This window comes from Dasypus novemcinctus, chromosome 17, assembly GCF_030445035.2.
Source record: "Dasypus novemcinctus isolate mDasNov1 chromosome 17, mDasNov1.1.hap2, whole genome shotgun sequence".
Lineage (NCBI taxonomy): Eukaryota > Metazoa > Chordata > Mammalia > Cingulata > Dasypodidae > Dasypus > Dasypus novemcinctus.
Window position 1 is genome coordinate 93,122,086 of NC_080689.1, and position 15,167 is coordinate 93,137,252.

The following is a 15,167-nucleotide window of genomic DNA, read 5'->3' on the forward strand; positions in this document are numbered from 1 at the left end:
ACTCTTTAGCCTGCCACTTAGCAGAGGAAAGGGAATCAAACTGAGTAAATCTAATGAGGCTTTCTGAAAGAAGTGGCACAGTAAGAAATGAATCAAACAAGGAGAATTCAGAAGTTTATGATAAAACTTCTTGCAAGACTGGAAACACAAGTCTAGAAAGGAAAGTGAGATTAAAGAGGCTATGAATATGCAGAAAGGTAAAATAAAGCACCAGAAATAAAATCTGATTATAAGATTGACTTCCTGCAAATTTCCCAAACCAGTAACAAGGAAGGAAAATCAATGTCCTTCTCTAGAAATTATAGATGTTATATAGTGGCCATTCTTTTTCACCAGAATCAGCAAACATTTTTCATAAACATTTGTTGGGCAAATTCTCCCAACTAACTTTGGGTTCCCAGGTCACAACCTGTAGAAACATATCATGGTAAAGCAATAATTTAGAAGAATTTCTCTTTATTTTCCCTCCCTTAGGTACAGTCTTTAGTAACTTTATTATTATTATACATAAAGCATATAAATTTCCCTTTGTCCAAAGTAAGTTATGTGTTCTACACTTGGTGTGTAGGAGACTATGCTGTGGCTATTTGTGTGACTGGAAGTTTTTGTGGCTAATGAGCGATTTAGCAGTACATGTATTTTAGAATCCCTGAAAGAATTGTTCCTATTCCATACAAGAAGTCTTCCAGGCAGTAGAAACTGGCAAAATGCAACAACTTCAAAAGCACAAATAGAATCTGTTATATCAACCAAGATAAGGATTAGATTTCTTTGATTATTACCTGTAGGAGGATTTCATTCTTTTAATTTCCCTTCTGAGTAATTGATAAGGGAAACTGACAATGAATCACATCTCTTCTGTGAGTTTCATTAGAACTTTTTCAAGGCATGTAATCTCATAGAAATACAGCATAGTTCATCAGGTTTATGCTGCTAGACAACTTTATGGAATTCAATGCAATATTGAGTGAATTTTCACCTTTTCATGCACTGAGGTATTGAAGCTAATATAAGTGGAAAAATCTGTTTCATTTTGAGTATTCTTTCATTTAAATTGACAAGACTCATTTGTTCTTCTAGAATGGCACTCAGAAGAGCAATAGTGAAAGAAAGGATCAGTCACCTGATGGAAGTGTGGGAAAGGGGCATTGGTCCAGTTTCTTCTATTTCAATGGGGAGGAAATACCTCTTAATAATAACTTTGGCAATTTGCTTCATGCTGTATTCATTCTGCCCTAAAAAGAAGAGTGCCATACTCTATAAGTGCTTTAGTTTTATGCATCTGAAGCAAAAGAGAAGCTGTGTGGAATAAAGGAGTGTTATGGGTTTATTTGTAGGCCCTCAAAAGATACATTGACCTCCTAAACCCAGCATATGTAAGGTGTAGTGTTATTTGGAAATAAGGTCTTTATAGATGTAATCAAGTTAAGGGGTTTTTCTTTGTTTGGAGGGTTTTAATACTGATTAACTCTATTTAATTGTTACTGATGTGTTGAGATCTATTTCTTCTTGAGTCAATGAATGTAGTTTGGTGTTCATGCAAATTGTCCATTTCACCTAGGTTATCTAATTTTTTGGTATACAATTGTTCATAGTATTTCATGAAACTTTAATTTCTTTGAAGTCAGTACTGCCACCCCTTCATTTCTTATCTTAGTTATTTGTTCCCTCTCTCTCTTTTTTTCTTTGTCAGCCTAGTGAAAATTTTACCAATTTTTTCAATGTTTCAAAGAATTATCTTTTGAGTTTTTATTTTCTATTTCATTTATTTCCATAATTATAATTATTATTTCCATCTTTTTGGGCATTTTGGGCTTGGTTTAAACTTCTTATTTTAATTTATTTAGCTTGAGTCTTCAATTTGGGCTCTTCTCTGTAAATATTTTTAGAGCTATTTTTTTCCCTCTTTGCACTGACTTTGCTGCATCACATTTTTTGCTATGTCTTTTGTCATTTTTATTCACCTCAAAGTATTTCCCAATATGCCCTATGTATTAGTCAGCCAAAGGGGTGCTGATGGGAAGTACCAGAACTCTGTCGGCTTTTACAAAGGGTATTCATTTGGGATAGAAGCTTACCATCACAAGACCATAAACCCTAAGCTACTTCCTTCTCTGAAGACTGTTGCCACATGTTGGAGCAAGATGGCTGCTGGTCTCTGTGAGGGTTCAGTGGTCCTCTTCCTCCAGCTAAGGCTCCATGGTCCCAGCTCCTTCTGTTCTCAGCTGTAGATGAGCATAAGGTTTGTCTTTACCCCTGGGGCTTGTTTCTTTCTGTGTCTTCTCAGCTGTTCTTGGCTCTGGTTTCTTCAGGCAAAGAGCCTGGCTCTCTCCCAGGGCTTCTGCATCCAAAACTCTAACACTCTAACACTCTCCTCTGCTGTGTCATTTTCTCTGTGAGTTCCTGCCCACCATCGGTGGAGGGACTCAACATCCTACTGATGAGGCTGAATCAAAGCGTTAATCAGAATTTAATAAAGTAAAAGTGAAACCCCTGAATTTACTACCATTTAATATGCCCCGAGGAACAGACCAGTTTACAAACACAATCCAATATCTATTTTTGGAATTCATAAACAATAGCAAACTGCCATACCCTATGATTTCCTTTTGGCATATTGTTTCTTTAAGAGAATTCTGTTTAATTTCCACATGCTTTGGATTTTTCAGTTCTCACTGTTTTGCTTTCAAGCCTAAATATATTGTGATATTGTATAAGTACTTTTAAATTTATTGAGATATTTTGTAAACAAATATATAATCTATCCTATATAATGACCCATGTTCACCATAGAATTATATTCTTCTTTCACTGGGTAATGTGTTCTGTATATGTCATTTATTTATTTATTTATTTATTTATTTATTTATTCATTCATTTATTTATTTATGGAAGGTTCTTTTTTAAATATATTTTTATTTATTTTTAAAAGATACTTAAATTACATAGAATGTTATATTAAAAATGTAAGGGATTTCCATATGTCCCATATGCCCCACTCCCCACACCTTCCACCTTAACCACATTAACAACTTCTTTCGTTAGTGTGGTACATTCATAACAATTGATGAACACATTTTGGAGCATTGCCATTAAGCATGGATTATAGTTTACATTGTAGTTTACACTCTCTCCCACTCAATTCTGTAGGTATGGCAGGATATATAATGGCCAATATCTGTCACCACAGTGTCATTCAGGACAATTCCAAGTCTTGAAAATACTCCCACATTACACCTCTTTTTTCATCTCCCTGACTTCAGCACCTCCAGTGACCACTGTCCCCATATCAATGATATAATTTCTTCCATTGCTAGAATCACAATAAGTCTATAGTAAAATACCACTGAGTCCACTCTAATCCATGTTTTGTTCCCCAGTTCTGAGGATTCTGGGATGGTGATACCCACTCCTCTTCTAACTGAGAGGAGGCCTCCATCTCATATGGCTGTATAGGTCTTTTAGATCCATTTGGTTTATACTACCAAGCAAATCTTCTAATTCTTTATCGAACTTCTGTCAATATATTCTATTATTAAAAATGGGACTGTGAAGAATCCTTCCATTAATGAAAAACTGTCTATTTCTCCCTTCATCTCTGTCAACTTTACAGCACATATTTTGGGACTATGACATTATATATATATATATATATATGTATGTATGTATGTATGTATACTGTTTTTTTCTTATTGATTAATTGATCCCTTTATCAGTATATCTTACTTCTTTGTATCTTATGACAATTTTTACTTAGAGTCTATTTCATTTCATATTATATTAATATGAAACATTATTATATACATTATATATATTAATATATATATTAGTGACACAAACTATACCATTGAATGAAAAGATTACTAATTGAAATGAACATTTTTTCCATCCTTTCACTTTTGACTTTCTCATATCATTGACTTTAATGTGAGTATCTTGAATAGTTGGCTAATTCTGTTTTACTCATTCTGCCATTCTATGACTTTTGACTGGGAGTTTAATCCTTTTACATTTACATTAATTATTGATCAGGCATACCTTTTTCTGCCATTTTGCTATATGATCTTTGTCCCTTTTACCTTCTCTGTCCCATAATTCTTTTGATGATGCCTACTTTCATATCTATTTAAATTTATTTTTTATTATATAATTTTGAATCTCTTTCTCTTTCCTTATGTATATAGTTTTCCTATCTTTTCTTTGGGATTACCATGGGCTTGAATTTGACATCATAAATCTACAAAAGTCGGGAAACGGACTTTGGCCCAGTGGTTAGGGCGTCCGTCTACCATATGGGAGGTCCGCGGTTCAAACCCCGGGCCTCCTTGACCCGTGTGGAGCTGGCCATGCGCAGCGCTGATGCGCGCAAGGAGTGCCGTGCCACGCAAGGGTGTCCCCCGCGTGGGGGAGCCCCACGCGCAAGGAGTGCGCCCGTAAGGAAAGCCGCCCAGCGTGAAAAGAAAGAGCAGCCTGCCCAGGAATGGCGCCGCCCACACTTCCCGTGCCGCTGACGACAACAGAAGCGGACAAAGAAACAAGACGCAGCAAATAGACACCAAGAACAGACAACCAGGGGAGGGGGGGAAATTAAATAAATAAATAAATCTTTAAAAAAAAAATAAATAAATCTACAAAAGTGTCATTTGATTTGATGTCAAATTAACATCAATAGTGTACTCAAATATAGTTCCTATAACACACTATTCATGTATTACTCTAATCATGGACATTTCCAAAAGAAGAGCCCACCCAATACAGTACTACAAGGGGAAATACTCTCTCAGTGAGAAGGTGATTGACTGCAAGTCCACAAGCAAGGAACTAGGGTAATCTTCCAAAAACCAGTTCAAAGTGTGCATGTGAGCTAAGATTTTTATAGGTAAAAGATAGTGAAGAAAAACAGATACAAAAACAACCCACAAAAATGTGATCATGTTAGATCTTCCAGGGGTCTTGTGAGGAGCATACATGTAATTCCTTAGTCCTGCTTTGTTTCAAGCATGTCAAACTTGTCCTTGGTTTCAGCAGCAAATTAACCACAGTTTAGATATTGTTGTGCAGGTCTAAGATCTTCATAACTCCCTTTTAGTGGAATGCTTCAGGAATGTCAGCATTTGGTCTTTCTTGGGGAAGGAGTCACTGATTTACTGAGGCGTATGTTTCTTCTGATGCCATTCTGCTGCTTTTTCTCTGAGTTATTATCTTATTCCTGTAAGAAGAACTGAGAAGGTCTAGTTAAAGTCCTTCAAGTCACTAAGTACAAAGAGTCAATTTCCAAGATTACATTAATAGAAAAACAGCTCAATTAGTTTTGGGGAAGGGTATTAAAAGATCCATAGCTGCTGCAATGAAAAAATTTTAATAAGTATATTTTCTAGCTATCGCCTCCAACTTTTCATTGTCCTTTTAATGAATTATATCTTTTAAAATTGTATGTCCCAAGCCATAGCTTTATCATTACTTTGTATGCATTAGCATTTTATAACCACAGAGAAGTAAAAAGTGAAGTTACATATCAAAAATAGAATACAGTATTACTGGCTCTACTTATATGTATATCATTATCAGAAGTCTTTATTTCTTTATGGCACTTTGGTCCACCATTTAGTGTCCTTTCCTTTCACTCTGAAAAAAACCCTTTAGCTTTGCTTGTTGGGCACATGTAGTGGAGATGAACTCCCTTAGCTTTTGTTAATTTGGGAATGTTTTAAAAACTCCCACATTTTTTAAAAGGCAATAACACCAGATATAAAATTCTTGATTGGTGGGATGTGCCAATTTAGCCAGTTAATGTTATACAGTTGTTTGATCAAGCAAGCACTGGTTTAATTGTATGGTAAGGATACATCATAGACAAATTATCCATTGTTTAATTGCATCTATGGCTGATTATTACATCTAAAATCAACTGAGGGGATTGCTTTCATCAATGAAAGGTATTTCATCTAATCAACTGAAGTCCTTCAAAGAAGTGATTTCAGTAGTCAGGGAAAGAATTTCTATCTATACTTCAGACAGCTAGCTTCTCCTGGGGAACTCATTGTAAGACCATCAGAGTTCCTGCTTGCAGCCTGCTCTTGGGAATTCAGACTCATGCATCATTATAGTCATATGTGAAAACTTTAAATAATCTCAATATATACAGATATCTCCTGTCAGATCTGTTTCCCTATAGAACATTGATTAATTCAGCTTGATACTGGGAGTGGTTCTTAGGAAACAATCTTAAAAATGGATTTTCTATTTTTGCAATTGGATCTCTATTCTGATTAGAGTCAAGTCACTAATTATTCTGTTTCCAATAATCCAGAGAACAGAGTGTCAATGAGTGTCAACAGAGTGAGTTGGCAATAGAGAGGCAAAATATGACTTCTGGATAAAGCTACTTCCATGTTTATAAGAGGCAAGGCTCTTGAAGAGAATGCTTTTGACACCTTAACGGAATTTTGTGGAATTCAAAATTACAATGACATTTGCTGTTTCTTCCTAAATATGCAAACATAGGTGAGTAGCTTCACAACCTTTCATATATGCCTTTAAATTTGCCCTGCCCACAGCAATTCTAATCATTGCTTGGAGGCAAAGACTACCAGGGGAACACACAGACTATACATCAGTATTAGTAGTACATCTAGTAGAGGAGGCCATACAAGCAAGGTTTGTGGGGCCTGAAGGGATGCTCCCATAGCTGAGCCTGAGCAAGAGTCCCATTGATGGCAACCTTGGACCCAAAACAAGTGAGCATCATCTGCTCTCTCTCCATCCTCCTGCTTAGGAGTGTTAGGTATCACCATCAACTGTAAACCTGTATCAAAAAGGCCTAAGAAATGAAAGTGTCTCTCCCCCACTTTCCAGCTGAACACTAACCTTTGCACAGAGCCTTCATTCTGCTGGAGAAAATAGGTCTGCAGTGAAGAAATCCCAACCAAAAGTCTGTGAGTCCCTCTGTTCCAGCCAAATATTCAAAGGGAGAAGAGGAGGGAACAGCTTATGAGCCAGTCACAGAGGGCACCATAGTGGGGATGCCAGTGGCACAATCTGTTTGTTTTGTTTTTTTTCCCGAAGGGATGTGGTCAGAGGGAGCAAAGATTATGGCTGAGATACTATTTTCCAGGCAGAACTCCCAGGGTGGCACAGGGCCAGGCACACCAGGGTTCACACCTTCCTATAAAAGACAACACTCACAAAGCTATGGCAGGCAGCATAGACATCTGTCCTGCTGGCGATGACATTGCTTTTGAGCTGGAAGCAGCTTGGTGATGGTGGCGATGATGGACCTGATCATGATGGTGTTGGTGGGGCCTGGTTGCCACTTTTGGCTTCTCTATACCTGCAGTTTTATCTTGGGAAGCCCCCTTGTGGCAACAAAGCAACACACAAAAGAGGCCCCACCATTCCCCTCCATGATGTCAAGCATATACAGCATGGGCCACGTGGCCCTGTGGACACCAGACAACAGCCTGGCAGGGACACCTCCACCACTGTAGCCACCTCTGATGTAGCTGCTGCTCAAATGTGTGCAGAAAGGGCTTCCTGGGTGTGGGACAACATGTGTGTGGACAACCCCTGCCACCTTTGTAGCAACCACCATTGCTATTGATGCTAATCACTCTCAGGACACTCTGATGGGGGTAGAGGATGTAACTTCCCTCCTCAAAGTGAAACTCTCCTTTACTAATTTTAACAGGATTACATTTTTATTGTGGAGGAAAACTAAGTCTCTAAGTTCTCTTTGGGCCATGTGTAAATGCTCTACATTCTTTTTTTTTAATGATGTTTCAACAACTTCCTGGCAATATGATATCTACCACAACCACGGACTTCTTAGCATTGCTCAGCTAATGGGTTCCCCTGACTTTCTGTGATTCTACTGTTTGGGGGGCCTTACGGAGTTAGAGGAAAACTCCTTCAACAGCCTTTCTCAAACCTTTCCATTGGATGGATAATTGGACCCATCCCCATGTTCTGCCAGAATGTCAGGGCTAAAGATCTGGGTCAGTATTCCACCTGACAACATCAGACTTAATCCCTACACCACCAACTTTTCCAAGAATGTCCCTCAACGTCATTAGTATTTGCCCAGACCCACTGGCATGGCTGAAGAAATGTCTCAGGATCCATTAGCATTCCTCCAGAGAATTCCAGGAAGGATTCAGCTAGCTCCTTCCATAGGTGCTCTACAGAATCTCCAGTACTTCTGCTTTTCCAAAACTGCATCATGCTCAATGTCTACCCTGCTCAATGAGTCAGTTTGTCAACAGTCGAGTGGAGATGCCAGGCATCAAAGGTAGACAATTTAAACAAGGCAAAGTTGAAATGGAAGTAAGCAGTAGAGCCTTTAGTCACTTACTGTGATAGTATAAGCAAGAAGGTAATCTGAGGAAAGATTTGGACTCGACGTTGTTCCATTACTTTTTTTGGGGGGGGGGGTGGGGTTTGAATTGTCTGGCTTTATTTAGCATACAGGTAGTTAATTATGGTAATAAATTAATATGTACAGTTACCCAGAAATGTTGGGCACTTTCCAAGGAAAATGTCTCTGAGGTGTACACTCAAGGGTGTGTAGAACTCCAATCCAACAGTGTGGGAACATCAAGTATTTGAACAGTCTCTTCCTCGGGAATTCATGATTTAAGTGGTATGAGTTTCCAAGATTTCATATGCTACTTCAGTTCCTACAAGCTGCCCAGTCTGACATTTCAGAACTGAGTTCAGAAAGCGTCTGATCCAGTCACCTCAGGAATCCAGACACTGTCAAAGATCACAAGTTACCAAGAGGCAGCGCCTTGGCTACAAGCAGGTTCTCAGAATTCTCCAGAAATGTTTGTTGGTTTCAATAAGGCACATACATCATGCAGAACTCAAGTTCTATCTGAAACGACCTTGCTTTTACTTTCTGTCTAATACAGGAGTGAATCCTGATGTGTTTTTTTTGTGGTTGACAAATTCAGCGAGTCAGCAGCTTTGGCAACAGTCATTCCCACCACTGCAGGTTATTGCAGATCGCCAGGGTGGTTTTCTCGAAATTCTCCTGGACTGTGCCGATGTCGGGAGCTTTCCCTTCCGTCCTTCTGTGCTGCAACAGCCCCACGTCAAGGGTGTCTGTTCTTGTCTGAAATTCAGCAGCAGTGGGGTGGGAGCGCACATGACATCAATATCTACAACCCATCAACACGTGAATTTGGGGCCGTTCCCTCCAGGAGATTATCATGTATCCCAGTCACTGGTTCTGAGACCAGCTTTTGCAAAGTAGTTGTGGATTACTTCAGGGGTGTCAGCATCCCACAACTGCAGTGAGATTTCTCAGCACATGAAGAACATGCCACGTGATGCTCCACGATGTACCACGGTGAATTATTGTCTCAGCCTAATCGCCGCACATAGCCAGGCTGCAGCAGGCAGAAGGCTACCTACTTGTTTTAACTTAAAGCCCCAGCAAATATGGGTAGCACATTTATTAATAAGTAATTGAAAGTTCAAATTCTAGCAAGCCACTTTTCTCTTTAATTGCAGGAGTCATTTCCCAAACAACCTGCCAGACAATGGTTCATTTTTTCAACTTTTATCTATACACAGGCAAGTTGGATATATAAAGGGGACTTTTGAATTTCCATGTAAGTGATTCTAATTTTGTGCTACTTCTGAGCACTGGAGCAAAAAACAACTAATGGCCTATCTGTACATATTCATTTTTCTCCAGGGCAGCGTTTCTCTGTAAGAGCACATGTCTGCTTTGGCTGCAGGTTATGGAACATGAGATAGGTCCCCCTGGGCAAACTCTGCAGAGGCTCCACTGTTTAGGAGGAGCGACACAATGCACTAATCAAGCTGAAAGCATCACCTCCAGCCATGAAGACTATTAACCCCACCTGGGGTTCAACTTCATTAGCTTTTTCTAAAAAGCAACAAACAAAACCCAGATACAGAAATGCTATTTGCTCTGATCTGGCAAAATCATGCAACATCTCATTTACTAAGTTGCATGTTTGGCTCCTCTCATTTCTGTTATTAATTTTGCTTCCCTTGGCTTCTTGTCTTTTGATCTTGCCCTGATTTTCAAGGAACATAGAACGTTGAAAAGGAACTCGATATTCTTTGACCATTTCACTTTATTACTTTATTTTCTTACTCACTAACTGTTTAGCTCTGGAGATACTGTGACCTCACTGCATCTTCTCTTTAATTCCAGAGCCAGCACTCGAGGCACAACGCACAAGAAGAGAGGCCTGCTTAACAGAACATGCACAGCTCTACATCGAGGAGATGGCCCGGTGCGGGAACTGCAAACGCGGTGCTGCCAAGGCAACCAATGTTCTTAGGTTTAGAATAGCAAAGGTGAGGTCAAATTTCAAAGGCAGAGCTAATCTTAATAATCATAATAACCCAGTAAAAACACAATCCCTTTTTTGTCAAGGAATACTAATGACTTTGAGGTAGATGATTCTGTTATCAGACACTGAAGTAATTAAGTTTAAGACACAAAAAGGATACAACGGAGGGGAAAGAAGTACTGATTTGAAATTATCTTTTCAAAAAATTTGGATGGAAAATTGAGAACACTTGGAATTCAAAGTTCTTTGCATAGGAAGTCTGGTATGTCACGCTGTGGACTGCTGCTTGAACTAAAGGTGAACGTGGCAGCTGATGCAAGAATCCACTCTGTGACAGGATGAAAAACCACAAAAAGGGTGTCCTCGTGGGGAGATCCGTCACTGTGTGCTTGATTTTTCCATCTCAGCTCATTCCCAGCTGTTCGACTGGATTCTTAAGCCTTCTTCAGCAGTTAACCAATTCTTTGTTGGTGGAAGGTGCTGGGATTGTTTCTCCACACATAAACCGATCTTTGTCATAAAGCACTTTTATAATGAGAGAGCAGCTAGGACATGGTGCCACGCCTTCCCCGTTCTCCAGATCTTCCTCGGTGATGGAGAAGTTATCTCCACACGGGCAGGGGAAGAAGGACGTCTTGGAGTCCTCGTCATATTGGAAGTCTTCGATCTCCACCTCGTCGTGAAACACCGCCATTGCCTCTGGCGCCAGCCACAGGGCGGGCGCCGCCCTCGGTCCAACTTGGCGGCCCCGTTGCTCCATTATGATGCTGAAGGTGCCCCTGGAGGAGGGGCAGATGGATCAGCACAGTCATGGGGATCAACTCCGCGCTGAGGGAGCACCTGACAAAAGGCTCCTGCAGTTTTGATTTTTAAATATAAACATACATTTATTGCAGACAAAAACCAGAAAAAAATCATTATGATAGTGAAAGTCGTTACCTTCATTTACAGTGCAATTGCTAGGAACTTACAGATATCATTGGAAGAAAGTATTTCCACAGCAAATAAGAGAAATGAACCAGTTAATAATGGCAAAAGAAAAATAATGGATATCAGACTACTTCATGATTCTAATCATTACAAAAATATTTGGTAAAGAGCATACAGGTCTGTAAATTTGTATTCACTTCCAGTTATATAGTTACTTATAGGGCAATTAGTAACCCTAGATAAGATATTTTACTTAACTACTCCTGCAGTTTTATGGTCCCTGGTGTAGGGATTTAAAATACTGAGTAATGAGGAGAGGAGAAATTGCCCTCAAGGTCTCCTGCTCCCACCATTAAGGAGTTCTCATCTTAGGCACCTGAGTAAGACCTAGTTTTGGGGTCCCTGAAAAGAGGTTCCTAGTGGAGGCACCTGGAATTGGAATGCAGAAATGCTCAAGAGAAAAACTGGCCATGGGGCCTGAGACCTTGACTGAATCCCATTCAGACACTGCAGTGCACTGGCTTGGCACCAAGTCTGGTGAGGTGAGGGCAGCTTTGCTATGTGGACTGTCAGGTAAAGCCTTTGTAATTACCCATGGTCAGGCCAGAACAGAACACTCACAGGTTTAACCAGGAGCTGGACTCCTCAGAGGTATCAAATATTGATGAAACTGGATTGCATATATCAGAAATCAGGGACACATATAATTCAAGTTTGTTTTTACATTAATCTCAAAGAAATTAATAAATATTGTCTTGACTATTGAATAAAATTTAACACTGAATTTAATCCACATTTAGCAGGGGATTTGGAAAGGAAGAATATATTGTATTCCAAGTCATACTTAGAGTTAAACCTATCATTTTAAAAATAGTCCAAAAGCAATCACCTCGGAATCCTAGAGATTTATCATGTTTATCTCCTTTTTCATGACTGTTTCTTCCATCATGCAGGTAACCACTCTCTTGATGGGAAATGCAGGGCCATAGAATGTGTGTCTGCAATTTAATAAATAAAGCTGAGTTTGGACCATTATTCAAAATATCAGATGACCCTTCTATAGAGCCCTTGTGAAGTTGGGAGATGTTGGGGTATGATGGATTCCCCCATGTTCTTGGATGTTACAAAAAAGAAATTAAGAACATGCCATAGGGTAGGCCAGTTAAGAGAAGTTCATTGAGAAATGGGAGAACAGAACAGAAACAGGAGAAAAGTACAGAATTACACACCCCCAGATGTAGGTTTGGGCTCCTCTAGGCAGAGAGGGAGAGCTTTTTGTCTTGTGGGGCTACTTTTATTAAGTCATTATTCACTCCCCCCAGTCCTGGCTGTTTGCTGTTTGCTGTTTGCTTTTCTTATTGGTTACTCCACCTGTCAGTTCTCAGGGGACCAATGGTGAGGCCTTTTGGAGGCATCCAGGTTTCCCATTGACCCAAACAGTACTTCATGACAGGGGCCTGGGCTGGGTTTCACAGCCATGTTCTCTGCCAGGTCTCAGCTGTGGCCCAACTTCCTTTTCCCTAAACTATCCTGCCTCACTTGTAGGAGGGAATTATTGTGCCCCAATTCATTACTCACAGAATGGGTCACATGATGTTCTTTGTCAATGAAATATGAGTAAAAGCAAGGAACATGGATTTCAGAGCTAACCTATGTGTATGTCTTCACAATATCTTTTCATTTGGCAACAAGAACCAGTGATGTTCCATATACAAGCTGTTCCAGTTGCCTGGACAAAGAATGTGGATGGTGTGTAATAAATTCACAGCCAACACATAATGGAACATGTGTAATAAAGTAGAAAATAATCTTTCTTGCTCTCAGCATTGAAAATTAAGAGTTATTGCAACTGCAAACTAACATAATCATAGCTGAGTGATGCAGTATCAAACAATACTCCACAGCTCCTGTACCAACTTATACACACACCAATAATAAATGTGTAGTTCCTTTGCTCCACCTACACATTAACAATTAATGTTTCCAGATATTTCTTGCAACCTACTGATTTTTAAAAATTATTCTAGATATAATTACTTTATTTACAAATATTCAGATTTACAGCATTTTTAAATGATTCATTTATTTATTTCTACCCCTTCATCATTGTTTGCACTCAGTGTCTGTTTGTTGAGGCACCAGGAACTGAACCCAGGACCTCCTATGTGGTAGATGGGCACCCAACTGCTTGAGCCATATCCACTGCCCCAAGATTAATAGCATTTTGTTACATCAAATGGAGAGTACAGCAGCCTGAATAATTCCTTCTGTCATAAAAACAATAAGACCCATTGTAACTAAATTTAGGAATCAGTGCACCTAAACAAGAAGCCCCGGTCTTGAGTCTGTGACTGCTACCTTATATCCCAATGAGTGGGTGGTTTGTTTTGTTTTTGTAAATATATACACCTACCAGCAGGCCACGGTCCCTGGGCAAGTCCCTTGTGATGCAACAGTGTAAGCAGAGTGGATCACTATCAGTCTTTAACAGAATATGGGAATCTTCTTCAGGAATCTTGTTTTACAAAAAGCTGAAAAAAAAAAAAAAAGATGAGTCTACAAATGAACCAAATCCTATTTTCTGTGCCTTCCAGTTGTGGCTTTTATTTATCTCCAACTGTACAATAAAACCCAGAAAGACGTGCTTTTACTTTGTCTTTCATTTTTTGCAACCTACTGAATTTGTGGCAGTACCTCATTGTAATTATGCTTTTTATTTTCCTTCAGTATGAATGGTGCAGGACTTATTGTCATGTGGAAATGAGATAAGGATTTTAAAATTTTTGCTGAATATCTGTAATCCATCATTTTAGCTTACATTGTAAAATCAAGATTTACCACACAACTTTTAAACATTTATTTATACTGCCTTTCCATCTATTAAACCATCATTTTATCTTTGTGTATTTTTAAAACCTTTCTTTGTTTTTAGTATTAAGCTGTAAACATCATTATTTTTCACTCCTAAACATATCAGAGTGTTTATCATTAATTGAAGTTAATTATTTAGTATGGTTCTTATTATTTTAGGCAAATTCTACAACAAATGCATGCATTGTAAATTCTTTCATTTAAACCTGACCCAAAAATCTCCACTATAAACCAAACCCCTATAAAATAGAGCATTTTTACCAGCATTGCAGTGAGTTTCCTCTCTCCTTTCTGGTTAATCCTCAAAAAATTTCCCCTTATTCAGGGGCAACAACTGGTCCACAATTTATTTATTTTATATTTGTTTAATTTTTCCTGCCATAAAACTATATAAATTACATCATGCTATCACCACTTTTTGGTGCAATGTGCTTTTTTTGAAAACTCAAAATAATACTTTTCAAATACATCGATAGTGTTGGTTTGTTAGTTGTCTATTACTTTAAAATTTTTTGTATTATTCTGTTGCATAAGTAAACCATTATTTTTCTGTTTTTCTCTGATGCACATCTGCACAACTTGCACATTTTAGTTAATATGAACCTAATAACTATAAAAATCTTGTATAATTTTCTTTTGGATGTATTCATCCAGTAATTTTGAGTACATAATTTTATGAGAAATTTCTCAACTTTTTTTGAATTATTGTAGGATCTTAAATACCAAAAAAATGCATAAGATGTTATATTAAGCAATATCACAATCATGTGATATTGGTCTGATTATTAATTTATAAATTCTGGAGTTGTGTATTACCATACAATTATGGTTTTCCTTAGCATTTCCCTTGAAAATATACCAAGGTGGAACACATACTGAGCCATTAAACAAGTATCCATGAATTAAAGACTTAATTTTGCATTATATTCTCTAACCACAATGGCATTAAATTAGACATCAAAAACAACAAAATAATTGGAAATTTAATAACATAAATTTACCAAATTTTGGGTCAAAAATAGAAGAAAAATGTGA

At 38.4% G+C, this 15,167-nt stretch overlaps 1 long non-coding RNA gene across 2 annotated transcripts; it reads right to left on the reverse strand.

Annotated features, from left to right (window-relative positions):
* Window positions 1-4,870: 4,870 nt before the first annotated feature.
* LOC131273891 (uncharacterized) lies at window positions 4,871-13,785 on the reverse strand. Of its 2 annotated transcripts, none has more exons than XR_009181052.2 (3): window positions 13,675-13,785; window positions 12,151-12,259; window positions 4,871-5,209 (listed from the first exon to the last, which is right to left on the reverse strand). It is a non-coding gene; the product is annotated as an uncharacterized lncRNA (long non-coding RNA). The 2 variants fall into 2 exon arrangements; XR_009181053.2 differs by having other exon boundaries at window positions 4,871-5,221.
* Between the last annotated feature and the right edge of the window lie 1,382 nt (window positions 13,786-15,167).